This window comes from Podarcis erhardii (genome assembly GCF_964252035.2).
Source record: "Podarcis erhardii genome assembly, chromosome: 7".
Lineage (NCBI taxonomy): Eukaryota > Metazoa > Chordata > Lepidosauria > Squamata > Lacertidae > Podarcis > Podarcis erhardii.
The window spans coordinates 32,617,613-32,636,113 of NC_138511.1; the positions used below are offsets into that span (position 1 = coordinate 32,617,613).

Genomic DNA, 18,501 nt, shown 5'->3' on the forward strand with positions numbered 1-18,501 from the left:
AGGTACTTACCGACCACAATAATAATAAAGCAGAATGGTTTAGGTAAAAGAGGCTGAGAATTAGCTCTACATGCTCTGACTTTTAGCTCTTAAAAAGACTTTTTCGTCAATAGCATTTCGTAGGCATGTATTAGAGGGGAGGAATCTTAGCTACACAACTGCTGTTCAAATCAGTGGGAGTCAGGCAACCAAAAACGAATGCAGTGCTTTAAAGGAAAAACAACCAATACTTATTGCTCACATACAGTGGACACTTTTCAGACCTAAATATCTTACCCATTCTTACTGTTGTTTAGTTCCCACAGGAGGATCATTAGTTACTTTTATGGCTTTAATCACTTGCCAAATTTGACATTTCAAAACCAGGTCCCTTTCCTACCTCTGGCATTTTAAAAATGGTGTTCGGGGGCGGGGGCGGGAACGACACTGAAGATGGAAACCAAAGGAGTAAGCAGCCATTTTTCTCTCAACACCAACCTTCCCAATCCTCCAGATTTTGGACCATCACTCTTGCTAGCTTGACCCATTCCAATCAAGGTTTAGTCCTAGCTATGGATGGATGACCTTTATTGAGAGAAGGACAACCCTGTTATTGCCACTGGATCTAGAAGCAGCTTTTGATGACATTGACCATACTATACTACTCAACTAGCTCTGTGAGATGGGTATGGGGAGCACTGCTTTACAGTGGATCCAGTCCTAGCTCCAGGGTCAGTTACAGAGGACAGCATTGGGTGATTATTTCTCAGCCACCTGTAATTTGTGCTGCAGAGTGCCATCCTGTCCCAAATGATATTCAACATATAGATGAAGCCATTAGGAGTGGTCAGGGGTGAGGCATCATTAGTACACCAATATTATCCAGCTCTGTTTTTCTGTGACATCTGAATCAAGAGTAGCTGTACAAACCCTGGACTGGTGCCTGGACTCATTGGTGGTATTAGAGTCTGAATCCTGGCAACAGAAGATCGGTGGGTGGGTGGTTCCCAAGACCAGATAACTACCTACCTTGGAGAGGGTCATACTGCTCTTTGTACATGCCATATAACAGTTCTGTCATCTTCAAACTTGGCTAAAAGTACTCACTTTGCTTTTTTCTAAAATGGCATGCCATTGTATAACATGATGGTAGGGGCTCTTAGGTAAATCTGAGAGTGTATATTGAGAACGCTGTCCAAAAATGTAAAATGTAGAAGCTTTGATTGTATGCCTTCAAGGGGTGGGGGGACACATTGGAAAGTCTATCTCAGGGGTCTGCAACCTTTAAGACAAAAAGAACCACTTGGACCCATTTCCAAAGAAAAAAAAACTGGGAGCCGCAAAACCATTGCGACATTTAAAACAAATATATCTCTGGAGCCGTGGTCTGACAGCAAGCGGGAAGGTGACGTCGGGACGGTGCGTGACTAACGCACGCACCACCCCCATGCAACGTCACAGCCAGTACAGCGCCTGCCACAGTGCGGAGTGTCGGGGCACACAATGTGCCTCCTCCTCTCGCTAGTATAAAGAGCTAGTAAAAGAGCCACATGCAGCTCCGGAGCCGCGGGTTGCAGACCCCTGGCCTATCTCAAGACTTTTAAGACAAGGTGAGTAAATAAATAAAAATGAATAAATGAAAATAGAGCAGTCCCGGAATCTTCATTTTACTCTGGTGCTTTCCATATTACTTGGCTAGCAAGATCCAGGGAAACTGAGATAGCAGGGGACATAACCCTACAGCAAGTGTGAAACTGGGGTGTGCTTGGTCCACTGGGAGCCTCTCTAAGTCATCCTGAGCTTTTTCAAAGGAGAGAAGGATATAAGTAAAACAGACAAACTGTGCTATCTAGGTTGCTAGTTAAAACTGGGTAGGATTTAGTCTATGCCTACATAATACCGATCTCCATAATGCCATGCTGTACTTTTCACTAGAGGCTGTTTTTTAGGCTCCCTCAGGATTCTAAATTTAGGGCTATTTTGACTACTAACGCTTGCTGAGTTCATTATTCCCACACCATGCTGAATCTGGAGGGATTTTCATTAGAAGTGTTTAATAAAATATGTGGCTTCCCACCCATTATTTACATATTTCTTATTGGTCCTGCTCTCCTTTCCATTTTTCCCTCTTCGCACTCTAGCTGAAAACAACATCCCACTTACTTTGGAGGAGTCCACTGAAATCAAAGGTTCCATTCTAGAAAAAGTGGGCTGTGGATTGTGGCCTCTGTGGTTTTAAATATAAAGCTACTAATAAATCGTCAAAATCCAGCAGCATAAGATACTCATTACAGGAAAACCAAAAATCTGTAGTGATGGTGTTTACATCACCACATTTTTTTATTAAAACAAGCAGCACACACAAACAAAATGGAAGAAGCGTGTTTGTTATTGGTTTTCAAATAAGCTTCCAATATGATGGTTAAAATTTGATCATAAGCTAAGGGGAAAGTTCTTTTTGCCATCTTTTTTTTATTTGGGGAGGGCAAAAGAATTGTTCATATAAGTTTGAAATGTCTCATTGTCTAAAGAAAGGCAATTCATTGTTCACTTTCCGAGACACAAAGGTGCCATTGTCCTCAATCTTATTCTCTCACACCAGAATATCCTACTGTTCATTTTTTTAAAAAAAACCAACAACATAAATGACAACAAAAAATTCAGCTACTCTATAATCATGGATCTTTATGCTTAGCCAAATTCCTTTTTCAACTATATTAGCTTCTTGATTCCCATTAACATCTGAATAGTCCTGAAACAAAATGGCTTGTTTGCATGACCAGGAATACCCAAGATTGTTTCAAAAGCAGTTGGCTCCAGTTTATTATCCCTGTCTACAAGGAATTACAGTTGCTTCAGCCACAGATGAGCATTTGTCTTGGGACATTTTCAGGTCACTGTTTTCACAGAAGGTAATTGGGGGTACGGATCAGAATACTATGGACCAGTGATAACAGCTCAGGTAGAGGAGAAATATTGAATAATTGCTCATCTCTGAATTTAAATATGTTGAGTTAACTCCCTAGATTTATGAGTTCTTTAAATTTCCTTCTCCTACAAACAGCCTATAGTTCACCTTTAAACACATAATAAAGCTGGTGACCAAAGTGAGCTCAAGGCTTGTTGTGGCAAGAAAAATTAATATGTAAAGTGTCCAACCTCTCGTTCTTTATTCTGCTTAATCATCATCAACAACACCACCAGCATTATTTTTTAAAAAACCACATCTGCACAAGAAATACCAGTTTTACCTAAGCACTGGCAGTACATAGTCTACATCCTATAACCCCATGGCATGGAGTGTTCACACTGTCCATTCTTTTGCAAATCATTTTATTTAAGACTTAATCTTTTATTTGAGGATGTTTATGAGGGATTTGCCAGTGAACGCAATAATTGCATATTTAAATATTTAGGACAAATGACAGGATCCGATTTTATTTTATTAAGTTCTTCATATCCTATGACTATGGGAGAAAAGAGAAAAGAGCTAATTGTTGTGCAGACAAAAGGCACACTGGTTTCCACCCTTGGTATCTCCAGACATAATATCTGAAGCAAAGGGGCTAAGCATGAGAGCTGAAAGAGTCACAGCTAGTAAGGCTCAATGATACTGGTCTATAGGGACTATTATGAAGCTGCCTAGCGTGCAAATCTCAGAGGGACGCAGTACTGACCTTGGAGGGACACAGTTTTATACAGATTTTTCATTGTATCTTATACATTTCTGATAATATTTTGCTTTTATTTTATATTTTGAAAAAAATCATCATTTTTGAAGTAATTCATATATTACAATTGGGGTTTTTTATGTAAGAGTGAGACTGGAGTGAGATTGGAGATTATGTAATATACATAAAAAGTGAAAATGCACTTTATTTTAAATCTTATAGCCGCATCTTAATCTTATGTAGAAAATGTATTCATTTTAGTGGTGAGCTGTGGCTGATAAAAAAAAAAAAATGACCATCTGGAGTTCAATACTCCAATACAAAAAAAGCAAAGGAGCAAGCGAAGCAAGAAGGGTTCTTCCTGAAATACCTTTCTACACAGAAAGCAACAGAAGAGCATGAATATGACTATACTGTTGTTGAAACTAGCACTGAAGAAGCTGAATGTGGCGTTCCTGCTATATATGATATAAAAGCTAAGACAAAAGTTTCACAAAGCCAAGATGTTTCTGAAAAACACACAGACGAAAAAGAGGATGCCAAGAAAAGTGAGATTACTACAGTCTGCACACAAGGATGGTACTGTGCCTGACTTGAATTACCCTGCTAGCTGGCCTAACTACTGCAGTGACAAATTGTGACATCTTATAATACAACTGCGTTTCCGTGCGCTGCTATGGTTCGCCAGAAGCGGCTTAGTCATGCTGGCCACATGACCTGCAAGCTGTCTACGGACAAACGCCAGCTCCCTCGACCAGTAAAGTGAGATGAGCGCCGCAACCCCAGAGTCGTCCACGACTGGACTTAACAGTCAGGGGTCCCTTTACCTTTATAATACAACATGGACCACAGCAAGTTGTCTCACATGATTTTCCCAAAGACTAAAAAAACCAAAAGACTTCCTCCTGTATATGATTATCATTACTTATTAAATTTGCATACTACCCTTCATCCAAAGATCACAGGGTAGTTCACAACATAAAAATATAAAATGAGAACATAAAACACGTAATAAAATAAAACCAAACCAATAGTCCCCCCCCCCAAATTCATTTAAAAGGCCATAGAATGTAAATCAACTGACCTAGTTACAGAAAATTAGTTTTCACCTGGTGCCTAAAGATATGTAATGAAGGTGCCCAGCGAACCAACACAGAAAAGACCCATTCTCATATTGCCACCTTCTGGACCTCTTGTGGAGGAGGCAAATGAGGAAGAACTTCAGATGATGATTGCAGGGTCCAGGTTGGTTCATAAGTGGAGAGGTGAAGAAATGTGTCATCAGTGGTTGATATATTCAAGCTCAAAATATGTGGGTTGGGGGGGGGTTGTGTTTTTTTGTTTGTTTGTTTTTGCTGCAAGTTGTTCAACAACAATTAAAAGCTGCATCAACACTACAAGAAACAGGTTCAAAGGAGTGGAAGAACATTGGAGCAATGCTGTCTTCACAGGAGAGGAATACTGACCATTTAGAAAACTATCAGATTTGGGGAGAAACTTGAATTGTGCTTATCTAAAGGAAAAACAATTGATGGTATTAACCAGCAGAAAATTAGGCAAGAAGAACAATATTAGTGACAAATCTTGGAATGCTTGATTGCTTTGCTCAGAGTTCTTGGCATGCAAAACTTGGCATTGTGTTACAACTCAAAAGTTGTACAATGCTAGCAATGGATGCGTTTTTCATATCTAGCCCTTTTCAACCATATAATGAATGAACATTTGCGCAGATCAAGAAACAATGGCTCACTTCCTAGGAAAAGATATCCAAAACGAGCTTATACATCTTCTAACAGGTGCTACAAAGCAGGAGGTTTTAAAGGAGACTAGGGGACGCGGGTGGCGCTGTGGGTAAAACCTCAGCATCTAGGACTTGCCAATCGCATGGTCGGCGGTTCGAATCCCCACGGTGGGGTGAGCTCCCGCCGTTCGGTCCCAGCTCCTGCCCACCTAGTAGTTCGGAAGCACAATTAAGTGCAAGTAGATAAATAGGTACTGCTTTCTAGCGGGAAGGTAAACGGCGTTTCCATGTGCTGCTCTGGTGCCGATTCGCCAGAGCAGCTTCGTCACGCTGGCCACGTGACCTGGAAGTGTCTGCGGACAGCGCTGGCTCCCGGCCTCTAGAGTGGGATGAGTGCACAACCCTAGAGTCTGTCAAGACTGGCCCGTACGGGCAGGGGTACCTTTACCTTTACCTAGGTGCCTTTACGACAGAAACTCTTCTTGGACTGCTTGAGCAGTTGGAATTACTAATTGAGAATCTGTGTGACCAGGGCTATGATAATTATCTTATTTATTCACTCTTTGTCCTCCCAACCCCTGAAGTTGATTTCTCATGTCCCTCCCAAAAACAACTCACCAGGTCATGTTCTCTTCCTTGCGTCAAATAAGCTTCTTTTTGCTGCCACTTTAAGAATGTAAGAGGGAGCTTGTTTTTAAAGGACAGGTCAAGCACAAATCAAATCTGTACTCCAGCTGCCTGCAGTTTTACTCATCTGAGTAAACTGCTCTTGAAAGCAATACGCCTTGTCATTGCTGTTGGGACAAATTACACTGGCCTTAGATTCTGATGCCTTTGTTTGAACACTTTGTGACTTTCAGCTCGTTCTGGGTGATGGTGCAGGCACAGCAAGTTGCGCAAACCAAGCTCCCCATTTTTACACAGATCAGTTAAAACTAGATGAATTAGATGGCAGCAAGAAAAATGTGTGTAAATAAAATAAATGCTTGGTTACATGGACGATTTCACAACCAGCATGCTACATTTTTTCCTTTTTTAAAAAACATTTGATTACCGCTAAAATGGTTTCAATTCAAGATCAGGAAAGATAAACACTTTTTTGATTAAAAATAAAGCGGTAGAGTAATTTGATTATAGTTAGAATCAGATACTACATTCTGGAGGAGAACAATGTCTTTGAAACTATACAACTCACCGGCTGCATAACTGTGATTTGCACATTTAAAATGATAAATTTAAGGCTATCAATAGTAAATCAATTGCAGGTAGAGCAGATAAAACTGGAATAATTCATCATATTGCTATATTGAAAACACAAAGAGGACAGAGAAATAATGGAAGGTTTTGACTTTAATTTCAAATCTGGTTTTAGGTTTTTCAAGGACAATCCTTTCTGCAAAAGTTTAACATATTCGTAAAAATAATCCATCAGCACATCTGATCCAAATATACTAATGATTTTTATTGGTCAGATCTTGAAAGCAAGGTTTATTTTAATAGAGTATGCATTAATTAACCCAACATGTACTATCTTTCAGCATATCTGGCCAAGTACTTTCATTTACACATGTTTATTGTGAAATGTTTGCATTCCCAACATTTGAAGCCCACACACAGATTATTTCATTCTTTTAGAGCACTTTGCAAAAGTTAAAAGAAGTTATTGTTTTTGATTAATACGTCTTTTGGAAAAAAAAATGTTCCAAAGACCAGATGCTTAGAAGAAACACATTCTTCATTAAAACATCAGAGCTGCATTCATATGAAAATGAAGACCTTAAGCAGAAGTTAAACAGGGCTGACTTTTGATCACTAGGTATTCCACAGAGCATGAATTTTGTCCACTGTTGCACACAATTCACATAAGATTTTTTTTTATTTTTTAAAAAAAAACATTTTAGCAACTGATTTAATTGTATCATTTTGCATGTATACCGACAGTAGATTCACAGATATGTGGAGTGGTGTGTTACAGATGGGAGTTCTAAAGCTGTGGTTGTCATCTTTTGATTAAGAAAAGGAAATGATTTCACTAAAAAGACATTCTCTCTTGTGTTGTTTTGTTTTAACTTAGTTTGTACTTTCCACCAAACTGGACATATTTATTGAGTCTCATAAGTTACTTCACGGTTACCAACATCACTGTAATCTCAACAAACTATCTTTTTTCTTGCCAATTATCTAAATATCATAACTATAAAATATCTTAAAACATTCTCTGTAGTGTAAACATCTTAGCTACAAACTCTTAAGTGTAAACAGTATGATGCATCAGAATGATGTTAAGCGATGTTATAAAAACTGCTCTTAAAAACTAAACAAAAATGTTAAGCTTCCATCTGGTTTATGATTTTTCCACTGCAGAACTGCTGCTGTGTGCCAGTTTACTGAACCATGGCTTGCTAAAGAGATTGCTGGGGTCACAGAGAGAGAGAAAACAAAGAGGAGGACTTTAATGCTTGAGTTTTTATCCTTTTCTCTTGTGTCACCCTGATACATCTCAGAAGGAATTAAGGTACAACACAGCATATATTACATTTTAATAGTTTCAGGTTGTCTGTTGAAAGGATAAGCCTTTGCACAAAGGTGTCATTTAAGTAATTGTGGTCAGCTCCTTTGTGGCAGTATACCTGTGTTGCCATAACCAAACCAAAACTACTTTGTGCTGTATGTACAGGGTTAAAAATAGACAGTAAACTGAAGATGGGGTGGGGAGGGGAGGGTAGTAACAACTCCCAGGCTCACTTTGAAAGCCCTTATTTGAGTCGAAGGGAATATTAATATAGAAATCCTGAGGAGTTTTCCACTGATCCCAAAGACTAAGGGAATCCACATAGCGTATTAAACTTTTCTACAGGGAGTTGTTAGAAGCAAATGTGATGCTTAAATAGTTTCAGGCACAGAAATTGATTATCTAATGGCCCGATCCTAAGGCTTGCTGTGCTAGGGAATAAATCCATAGGTTGGAAGGGGCTGGCTGCTGTGCCTGTGCAGAATCACAGACCATGACACTGTTTCAGCGACATTACTCAGCATGGCAGGCTACTGTGCCAGTGCAAACATTTAGGACTGGTTTGCCAAGCAAGTATGTTGCAACTGTAGGGCTATAAGGAGCTCCGATTTCAAACCTGGGACTCTAGAAGCTGTACCCACACACCTGACTTTCTGCACCGCTGCCATCTGTCAGAAGAGAGCATTGCTGAGCAGTTCTCTGTTGCCCTACTGCAGGTGGTCAAAAAGCTACAACACCAACAGGAGTCAGGTGATGCAAGGGACCAATGGGGTTCCTCATGGCCCTTTAAAGCCTGTTGGTTTGCCTCCGGGTCTCCTGGCAGTGGAGACATGAGGATACTTGAGCCGTACTTCTCAGTTCCAAAGTAGTCACATTAACTTAGGGCCTCTTCACTAACTTTGAAGAAGGTCAGAGTGAATTATGGAAAAGAAGCATTCTCCCTACCCCATAAGATAATGGCCATGTCCGGACATAAACAATGGCTAGCCATGCAGGAGTGAGCATCCATAGCATCCATTTCAATTCTCCCCACTCTTCCTGCATCCTGATGGCTTATGCCGAGAGAAAAACAAACATGATCCCCAGCTTAACATGACATCTGAAATGGGTTTGTGGTTTGCTTTGCTCCCAACAAACCACAAAATATAGCCAAGGTTTGTTCTTGATTCACTGACACTGGTTTTTGATTCACTGACACTGGTTTTATGGGGCAAAATACACTATGATCTCTGGCATGAACCTATCACTAAGTCAGGAACCATGGTTAGGTTTAGCATGAGCTGAAAGGTCCTGCGAGGAGCAAGGAGGTGGGAGCAGGTGCCATTTCATTTGTGCATGGAAAGGCATTGTTTGTACTTCCCTATGGGATATGAACACAGTCTATGTAATCTCTAAAACCCTTTTCATATGTTACACTGGATTTGGAAAGAGAATTGTGTGCAGAAGTCTGCTCCCCCTCCATGTATTCAATAGACTGACTGATTAAAATATACAGGTACATCACTGTAAACATATAGAGCTCATCAATCTAGCAAGTATATCCATGTGCTTGCTTATGCCTTCAAAACTGTACCATGATGACTTTTCATTAAAACCAGGACTTCCACTGCCTCCAATGTAAGCAATTCATGTATCAGACACTCTCATTCTCTCTCACACCCACCCTACATCTTACTTAATGTGTGCCATTTCATTTCCAGATGCTCCTCACTACAACTTACTTGGAAGTGGGGACTAGTTTGTTTCAATATCAAGCTCATAATAATGGAGTGGTTTTCACAGGGTTTCCTCCAGATTTCATGTACCACAAAATGTGCATCCATTGTGTACCAAAAGAAGAGTTTATGTGGTAGAATCTTCTTATGTCATAAGACCTGTCTGGCCTCAAAATTATTTTTTTGTCTTCCAAGAGGAAGAGGAAGGATACTGGATCACATTTTTTCCTGTTTGCAGTCTTTTAAAAGGCAGCATCTGCATAAAAAGCTTGTTTTGTTCTCTTTTAACCAAGCAGAGGAATCATTGTACTTATGGAAATATTTATTTCTATTTACACTTTTCCAAACTCAGAATTAATGTGGGCCCCCATCAACCTAATAGGCTAAGAACACATCAGACTACACTAGTGAAACACAGTGCAATATTGTCTTACCTGGAACATATAGAAAGTTGTGTCTTAGTAGTCTGTACACATGATCAAGAGGAAAGATGTGATCTATGAAAATCCTGGTTCAGACAAGAACTTAAAGCAGGTTGCTTAATCACTCTGCCTCAGTTTTCCCATCTGTGAAAACAGGAAATTAATGAAGTAGAATAAGCCATAAAAACAGAGGCGGCAACTGTTGCTCACTTAAAGAACCTGATAACAAGTCCACTGTGATGGTAACTGTTTTCTGATCATATGATATGACTTTCCATACTTTCAAATGAAACTAGGGCTTTTTATGACAATGAACACTGTGCACAACAAAAGAAACATTTGCCTCGGATCCTTGTTTTGGTCCATCACCATCAGGTCTGTACAACATAAGGCCAGGGGGTGGGGGTGGGCTATGACAGTCCCACCCTGCAACTATCTGCAGTCCCAAACACCTACTTGTTGTAGCTTTCCCCCACCATTTTGTGAAAACATCTGCAACCTGCACAAGCCAGTCAAAACAGCTGAATAGGAAGCATTAGGACCCCCTCCACAAAATACATTTAAAGCAGTATTGTGCCACTTTAAACAGGCACGGCTTCCCTCAAAGAATCCTGGGAAGTGTAGTTGGTTAAGGTTGCTGACAGCTGTTAGAGAACTCTAGGAATTGTACCTCTGTGAGAGAAGAAGGGAACTTTCCTAACAACTCACAGCAGCTTTAACAGATTATGGCTCCTGGGATTATTTGGGATTACTGTTTAAAGTGGCATGATACTGCTTTAAATAAGTATAGTGTAGATGGGGCCTGGGTTAGAAATATTATCCACTACCGATATACTGGGATGCCATCCTAGAATTATTTAAAAGGCAAAAATGGCCCTGCTTTACATTTGCAATTGATTAAATATTATTCACATCCACACCCGTCACTGCTAATGCGGAAAATGCAGGATCAAACACACCATGAGAAGTTTTGCCACATTACCTCTACTAAAGTCAGTTTACATTATTTCAATGTTGCCCCCAAAAATATTGTTTGTGGCCATTCCAGAACCTATTTCATGAACTGCCAAAGTACCTTTTACTAATTTGTGTAGTACACGAGCTTTCCTTTTTCATAATAGATTTTAAGGTCACATTCTTGAAGATTTGCTGAGAGCAAATTTCAAACTGTGTGTTGCATTGCAATCTGCAGTTCACAATCTTAGTTAATTATATGAGCCATCCAGTCAAGGAACAAAACAACAGCAGCAGCAACACTTGACAGAACGGATCAAAATGTGTGTGTGTGAATATGAATATACAATTGAGAATTTGTGCTGTGTTGGTTACTTCTAAGAGCTATGTGCTATTGTTTGTACCCCTAATTGGATGACTAACTGACCGACACAGCAGAAAATTTGAATTGTATACTCACGTTGTCATTCAACTTGCTCTTTGCACAATCATTGGATAGTGACGCAACACATCCAATCGGAACACAGCTCCACACCATTCACACAGCCAATCATAGCACAATGAATTGTAACATTTCAACAAAATCAAGAAGTATTCACTGGAGAAAATCTGCAAACGACTGTGGAATGACATCCCTGTGATCTGCTTGGAGATATGTCACCAAATGAAGAAAAGCAACATTTAAAGTATTTCAGCACTACTCTAAATAGCTGATTCCTCTACATCATAATATGGAGAATGAAGCTTCTGCACCTTAATTAATAGTGCAAAAGAAGACTAGGACCTGGAAAAGGCCAGGGTTCAAATCCCTGCTTGGACATGGGTGACCTTGGAAACTGGCCACTGTCTCTCAAACTAAACTACCCCACAGGGTCATTGTGGGGATTAAGCGAGGAGGGGGGAAACCATATGCACCACCAGTAGGATATAAATACAAGAAATCAATCAATAACAAAGTAGCTTGTTTGTGTACTAAGAAGGATGTGAGCTGAGGCTCATTGTGCTGGATTTGTGATTCTGTGGCTTCTTCTCTTTTCTTTTTTTAAAAATATCTCTCACAAAGCTTTGTTGGCCTCTTTCAAGACGCCTCTGGTGTGAAGCTTGACTATAACACTCCTCTGCATTAGTGCTGCCAAAGTCCCAGTTCTGGGGATGTTCTCCCACTCTGCGTAGGCTTCTAAATGTCATGGAATGTGGCTTTAAGCAAGACAGCATGTATATGCCCACGAGGAAAGTGTACAGGTGTGTTACAGCAGTGTGTGCTATGCATAGAAATCATAATCCCATACCACTAGGTAGTAGAATTGTCCTTTAATTCTCCTTTTTAAATAGCCCTGTCTCCACAAGCCATGCTTTAAAAATGCCATTTGCACAGCAATTTATGGTGTAAGCCTAACCATGTCCTCTTTGGGGGGAAGTTCTATTGAATTCAGTGTGGCTAATTCCCAGCAAAGTGGGGTCCCAATTGCAACCTAAATGTTTGAGGATCTGAGCCCTTTCCACTGTGCAAAGTTATCTCATTTGATCTGGGCATTTAGTTTTCAGACTAGAACACATGCCTATCGTTTTTATTTCTTGCTCTGAGCTTGGGGCAAGCAAGGGAGCAGCTTTCAGTTACTTATGTCTCATCATTTTTAAGCTTTTATTATGGGTAAGGGCCTCAAGACTTGGAAGTGGCTTGGGCCTCTTTGAACATTTGAAAGGTCCTGGCTGCAGACTACCTGCATGAAACTCATTCACAGACCACAGTTTGGGAATCCCTGAGCAAGTTCATAATGGTTTAGCTATTTAGGGACACACTTGGTTGGAATCAAAAACAAGCTCTTGTATTAGCCCATGATAGCCACTGCACCCAAAACTGGCAAGAGTGGAGAATTCCGAACTTCCGGGATAGCGCGAACGGGTAATGGCGGATTCCCTCCGAGCCCCGGAGGGAATCGGCTCCGTCGAGGACGGGTCTTGCCGTGCCGGCGACACGGGGACCCTTAAAAACCGCAAGCGCGGAAGCTTGCGGACCTGGTAACTCGGTGGGCACCTCAAGCGCCCTCCCCGACCTGCGAAGAGCCTTTTTAAAGGCTGCGGAGTGGACTGGGGAGCGGCGTGGTGCTGAGAGTTCAGCGCTACCTCAGCGGAGCGAAGCCGCGAGCCATGACCGTAGAGCGCCGTCTTTCTTCCTGAAATTGGGACTGAAAAAAGCAACCCGTGAGTAGAAGGAAATTTTGGCACTAAAAGTTTTTATTCCTGAATTCGAGTACGATCGGGGGACGTGTCAAAAAGGAAGTCCACACTCCCCCCCCCCACCAAAAGACTTAAAGTAAGGAGAGGAACACTAAGTCGGAAAAACTGTGGTGTTTAAAGAAAAAGCTTTCATAAATTGGATTAAAAAGTTAATTGTGCTGGAGTGAAGAGAGGGGAATTTCAGAGGTTTTTTTTCTTTTGTTTTCTCTGGCTGACCCCCCCCCCGAACCCGGGCAGCGCCCTGTGTGTGAACCCGAGAGAAAGAATAAGGAGTTTGACAGCTGTCAAAAGAGCTGTCAAACGGATAGTTAAAACCTGGAACTGTGCTACAAATATATTTTTGGAATAAAAGTGTTACATTAAATTCACTGGAAACAAACTAATTTTGAACAACAAAGTAATGGACTGTTGGAAAAGAACCATGATGGAAATCCCCCTGGAGGGAACTAAAGACATTGCAATGGCGGCTGAAGGAAAATTACTGGCAGAGATAAAAAAAATGTTTTTTTGGGTGGGAGCTCTGCAAGAACAGAGCTCGGCTATGAGTGAACAATTGATGACCTTCAATCTTAAACTAAGCAACTCTGTTGATGGAATTAACCGGATGGAAAAAGAACCTGCAGCTGCAGGAGAAGAGGTAACTTTAGAACTGGGGGAAAAAGAAGAAGGAGAAGAGGGAGTTCAGGAGGAAGAGAGTAATCAAAAGTCTGTAACTTTTGGGAACAAAAGAAATGAAGAAGACAACCAAAGGATTACAAATCTGCAAAGAAAGATGGAAGTCCCTGGAATAACTGGAATATCGAGCTATAAAAGAATGAACAAGTTTGATGGGGACTTATTCTTTAAGCTGCAACAGGGGAGATTTGTTGATCCTGGACAGAAACTGTTTCTGTTTGATTTGGAAGGAGGAAAATATGAGGAACTGGGGACAGAATTCCTCCGAGAAGAGAAGACCAACAAAAAGGACTATAAACAAAATTGGTGGAAAGAGACTAATTGGGGCCTAAGGGCCTCCGATGTGAGAAATCCGGGTTAAAAATATGGGAAGGGGCAAAAACCGGGGTAGGGGAGGGAGGGGAGTGTAGGGTGGTAAGACTCTGGGATCTAGAACTGAAATATTATGATTTTTGGTTCAATATATGATTTTTGGTTTAATATAAAGACCGAGGAATTTGTGGGAGAGAAATTAGGCCGACCTTAGAGAAAGGATTCAATGTATATAATGGGATATGATAAGTAAAAATGGAAAAATGATAAATTTTAAGAAAGATATGAACAATATTTAAGAGAAATGAACAAATAACTTGCTGAGATACTTAATGAAATTGGAAGGTGGGTAGGGGGGTGTGGGGAAGTCACTGAAAGAAGGTAATGAATGTAAGACTATGAAATTACAGATGTTTTGTTTTGTGTTTGTTTTATATGTGTGTGTTTGTCTGAAAAAGCTGAAAACCCAATAAAAATTTTTATTAAAAAAAAAAGAGTGGAGAATTCCTCCTCCAAGTCATCGAAACTCAGAGACATGCAATAGGAGCCAAACCCCAAGGATAACAAACTTTGAAGAACCTAATCTCCTTATTCCAATAACCAAAATCTATCTATCATGTCACATGTGTCCAAAGTCATTGGGTTGAGAACAAAATGTAGTTAGTACAAATGAAAAAGCCTAGGAAAACCGTAAGCTCAAAGTGATGAACAAAAAACCCCCCACTTTTTGAAATGACACCAGCTAAATGGCCGCAGGACAGAGACAAACAAAGTTCTGCAAGCTGTACACCCAGAAAACAAAGGCTTCCTATTTCGGTTGCAAATAATTAGGCATAAATCTGGCTGGGTACTCCTCTTTCTTTAATCGCTAATAAAGTTTGAGCGAAGCTATTTTTTGCAGTGTTCCTTTCTGTATCACTATTGTCAGCTTCAAATCTCAAACGCAATTGGAGTTATAATTACATTTTAAAAAATAGCATTAAAATGACATTAAGGGCTGTAATTGGAACTTCTTGTCCTTATGCACAGAACTTCTAAGATTAGCACTGGGGATCCCACATATTTCACTTGGTAGATGCCATATTAGATAGCCAGATAACATATTGTATCTGGCTATCTAATATGTTAGAATATTTGTTTCAAGAATAGGCAACTACCTCCACTCTCTTAACTCCCCTGCTTCACCCCTTGGTTCCTACGTTAAAAAAGAAAAGGAGTATGCCTCTGGAATAACACTGGCTTTAGCATAAGCAATGCTAATGTTACATCAATATAAAGTAATAACACAAAGGATACACTGGGTGGAATGCAGACTATGAGAAGAGACTACTAAAAAAATTTTGGATGATGGGACCATAGGCTTTACAATCTTCCTCAAGCAGACAGCTCTAAAAACTATTTTTAAAGGTCATAAATTAGGTAGTCTCTTAAATGTAATTCAATCATCTACTTTTAAAGTAGCTAGATTCTATTAGTTGTCCCTTGCATTTTACAAAAACAGAGCTCCATTAACATTATTCACTTACAGTTTCCATCTATGAGTAGATATTCTGTTCAACCAGCTTTAAATAGATTCTTTTCCCCCCTCTCTTCTTCTGAAATTGCTATTAAGCATATTTTTACTGCAAGGGCAAAGTAGGCATAGGATTATGCCTGACTCCATGCAAAGGATAGATTTTCAGCAAGCAGAACCGCATTCCTATGAAGTAAAAATACTCGATATAAGCCGATTGTTTCTATCCTTGCTCAGTAAGGACTCTCCTCTGATCTTCAGAATTACACGCAGGTAGCCTAGTAAGGATGAACAGGACTGCTCTGTTACTGCACAATGCAACCAGTTTTCTCTCCTTTGAGAGTTTAGATTTAAAGAATTTAAAGTACAGTATTGCTTGGGAGTTCTCAGGGTGGGGGGGTGCACATTGGCTTTGAAAAGTTATCCCATAGTCACTGGCTTCATAAAACCCCTACAAGCTGTAACCCCAGACTGCAATAAAATGTTGCTTCACCAATAGCAATCCTCAATTGGGAACTGACATTCCTAGTAGACTGAAGATAAAAATTAAAAATTAAACACTTGTCTCTGCACAGTCAAAATTCAATTGTTTCAATTTTGTTATCCCAAGGTTGGTACTCTGTGATAACAACCTCTGTCTAGATAAACAAAGAATTCCAACCATACATCATCTTCCTGTTTGCCTTAAGTCAATGGGTCAAATAATGTTGTGTGAAAGCAATTAACACACACATGTTTTGTTATGTAACAGATACAGATGGGAGAGAAATTCAATCCAATTCACTTTTAAAGGCAAACCTACCTAATCTGTACTTTCTGAAACCATTCAAGAACCAGAATACAGCCACCCTTCAAAATGTGCACTTCTCTGAATTTTGCAAGGGAATTCGTCAGTCAAGCAGCATGTACCAAGATGTATATACAAGGTTAAAGTGTGCATAAAAATGCCTTTAGTAATTAAAAACAATATGCAGAAATGCATTATATTATGGCAAACTGCTCTGCAAAAATGGGTCTATTTGGCAAAATTACATACAAAAATGTGTATATTGGGAGAAATTTACATTGGAATGCAGATAAATTTCCATGAGAACCTTTAAAAAAGAGAAAAGAAAAGTGATGTGGAAATGTGGAGAACAGAACTTAAAAGTGGGGGGGGGGGAATGAGAAACCGAGAGACTCCAGTAAAGGATTGTCACAAATAAGCCTGAGCTGCATGAACAATACAAGGGGTCAAAACAGAGAATTCAACCCTCTCTCTTCTGCCATGGTCCCAAGAGAATTTCCCACCCCCAGCTGCTGTTTATATCAAGAAATAAGCCTCCTTTTGTTTAAACAGCATTGGCTGCTTTTTAACGAAACAAGTACACATTCCCTGCATCCACACAATCCTCAGTCAAGGAATAGCCAAGGTAGCCCCCCAACCTCCAAACACCTAGGCTGCAATCAGAATATTCTGGATTAGACACCAGTCTTACTGAAGAAATTGACAGGGAACAGTGCAGCCAAAGGAGTTGGCGGCAATCCAATTTGAGCTTCCAAAAGACCAACTTCCACATTATACGCTTGTACTGAGTTGGCATGTAGTCTGGCTTCTTGGAATTGTGGGGACTGGGAAAAATGAAAACACAATTGTAATTGGCCCAGAAAGACACAAATTGTGAGCACTTGGGGTTCCAGTACCTGATGATATGATGGCATATTTTACCACTTATTAATTTGTACCTTAATTAAATTATTATTATTTTATGTACATGAAACACAATCATGTTCAGCTGCTCTTAAAAAATAAATAAAAAGCCTGTCTTCTCATGGGTGGGTTGGAAAGCACTGAGTCGTCCCCCCCCCCTTTCCATTTTGGTTCCCATTGTTTTAATTCTATATATTGCACACATGTGTTCTCACAGCGCGGCACACTTAGTTATCGGAAACATCTGGGGTGCCCATGCTGTGGAGGAGGTCAGCTCTGCTTCTACTCTAACTGCCTGTCTTTATTAATTTATTAAGCTTGGATTTGCTGGTGGTACAGTCTTGGAACACTGTTGGAGGGCATAGGTTAGATTCAGTAGCAATTCTCCCCAAGAGCAAGCATAAATAGGACTGTTTGAATTATAGGGAAAGCCTCTCGTTTCTTGAGGAACCACAACACAGGGAATTTTAACTGACACAGAAATACGAGCACAAGGTTTTTGAATGGCATGAGTCCGAGTGATTTGTAAAGTGATGTGAAGTGTCTGTGTGGAGACCCCACAAGTCTGTTACTTAGAAATAAAAATGTGATCAGATATGAACCATTAAAGATGGAACAAGCTCTGACATGGACTTATATTATTCAAACACCCTTGTACCTTTCTGTTTGAATAGAATGCTAATAGTTTATTTCAACATTGCCTTCAACAGCAGAGTACTTCAGTACTGTAAAGTTTGCACAGTCCTTTCAGTAAGTTAAGTAGATGGAGTCGGTTCAGTAGATCAAGGTACTATAGCTCCTCTTCCCTTTGCATCATTGTTGTGAAGTACAGTGGTACCTCGAGTTAAGTACTTAATTCGTTACAGAGGTCCGTTCTTAACCTGAAGCACCACTTCAACTAATGGGGCCTCCCGCTCCCGCTGCGCCGCTGGAGCACGATTTCTGTTCTTATCCTGAAGCAAAGTTCTTAACCTGAAGCACTATTTCTGGGTTAGCAGAGTCTGTAACCTGAAGCGTATGTAACCCGAGGTACCACTGTACTAACTATCCCCTTGCATTTAGTAAGATGTTTCAGCAGT

The 18,501-nt window shown here is 40.2% G+C and overlaps 1 protein-coding gene across 5 annotated transcripts in view; it reads right to left on the reverse strand.

Moving 5' to 3' along the window:
- Positions 1 to 18,501, reverse strand: part of ZNF536 (zinc finger protein 536) — a 453,952-nt gene that overhangs the window by 312,574 nt on the left and 122,877 nt on the right. For 2 of the 5 annotated variants that reach the window (XM_081870148.1, XM_081870150.1), the window contains exon 2: positions 10,053 to 10,184. The exons of 1 other annotated variant lie outside the window; for it this stretch is intronic. The gene's annotated coding sequence lies outside the window, so the exon portion shown is untranslated. Of the gene's footprint in view, positions 1 to 10,052; positions 10,185 to 18,501 lie in introns of those variants that run through there. 2 more of the 5 variants (XM_081870151.1, XM_081870152.1) reach the window with 1 other exon arrangement.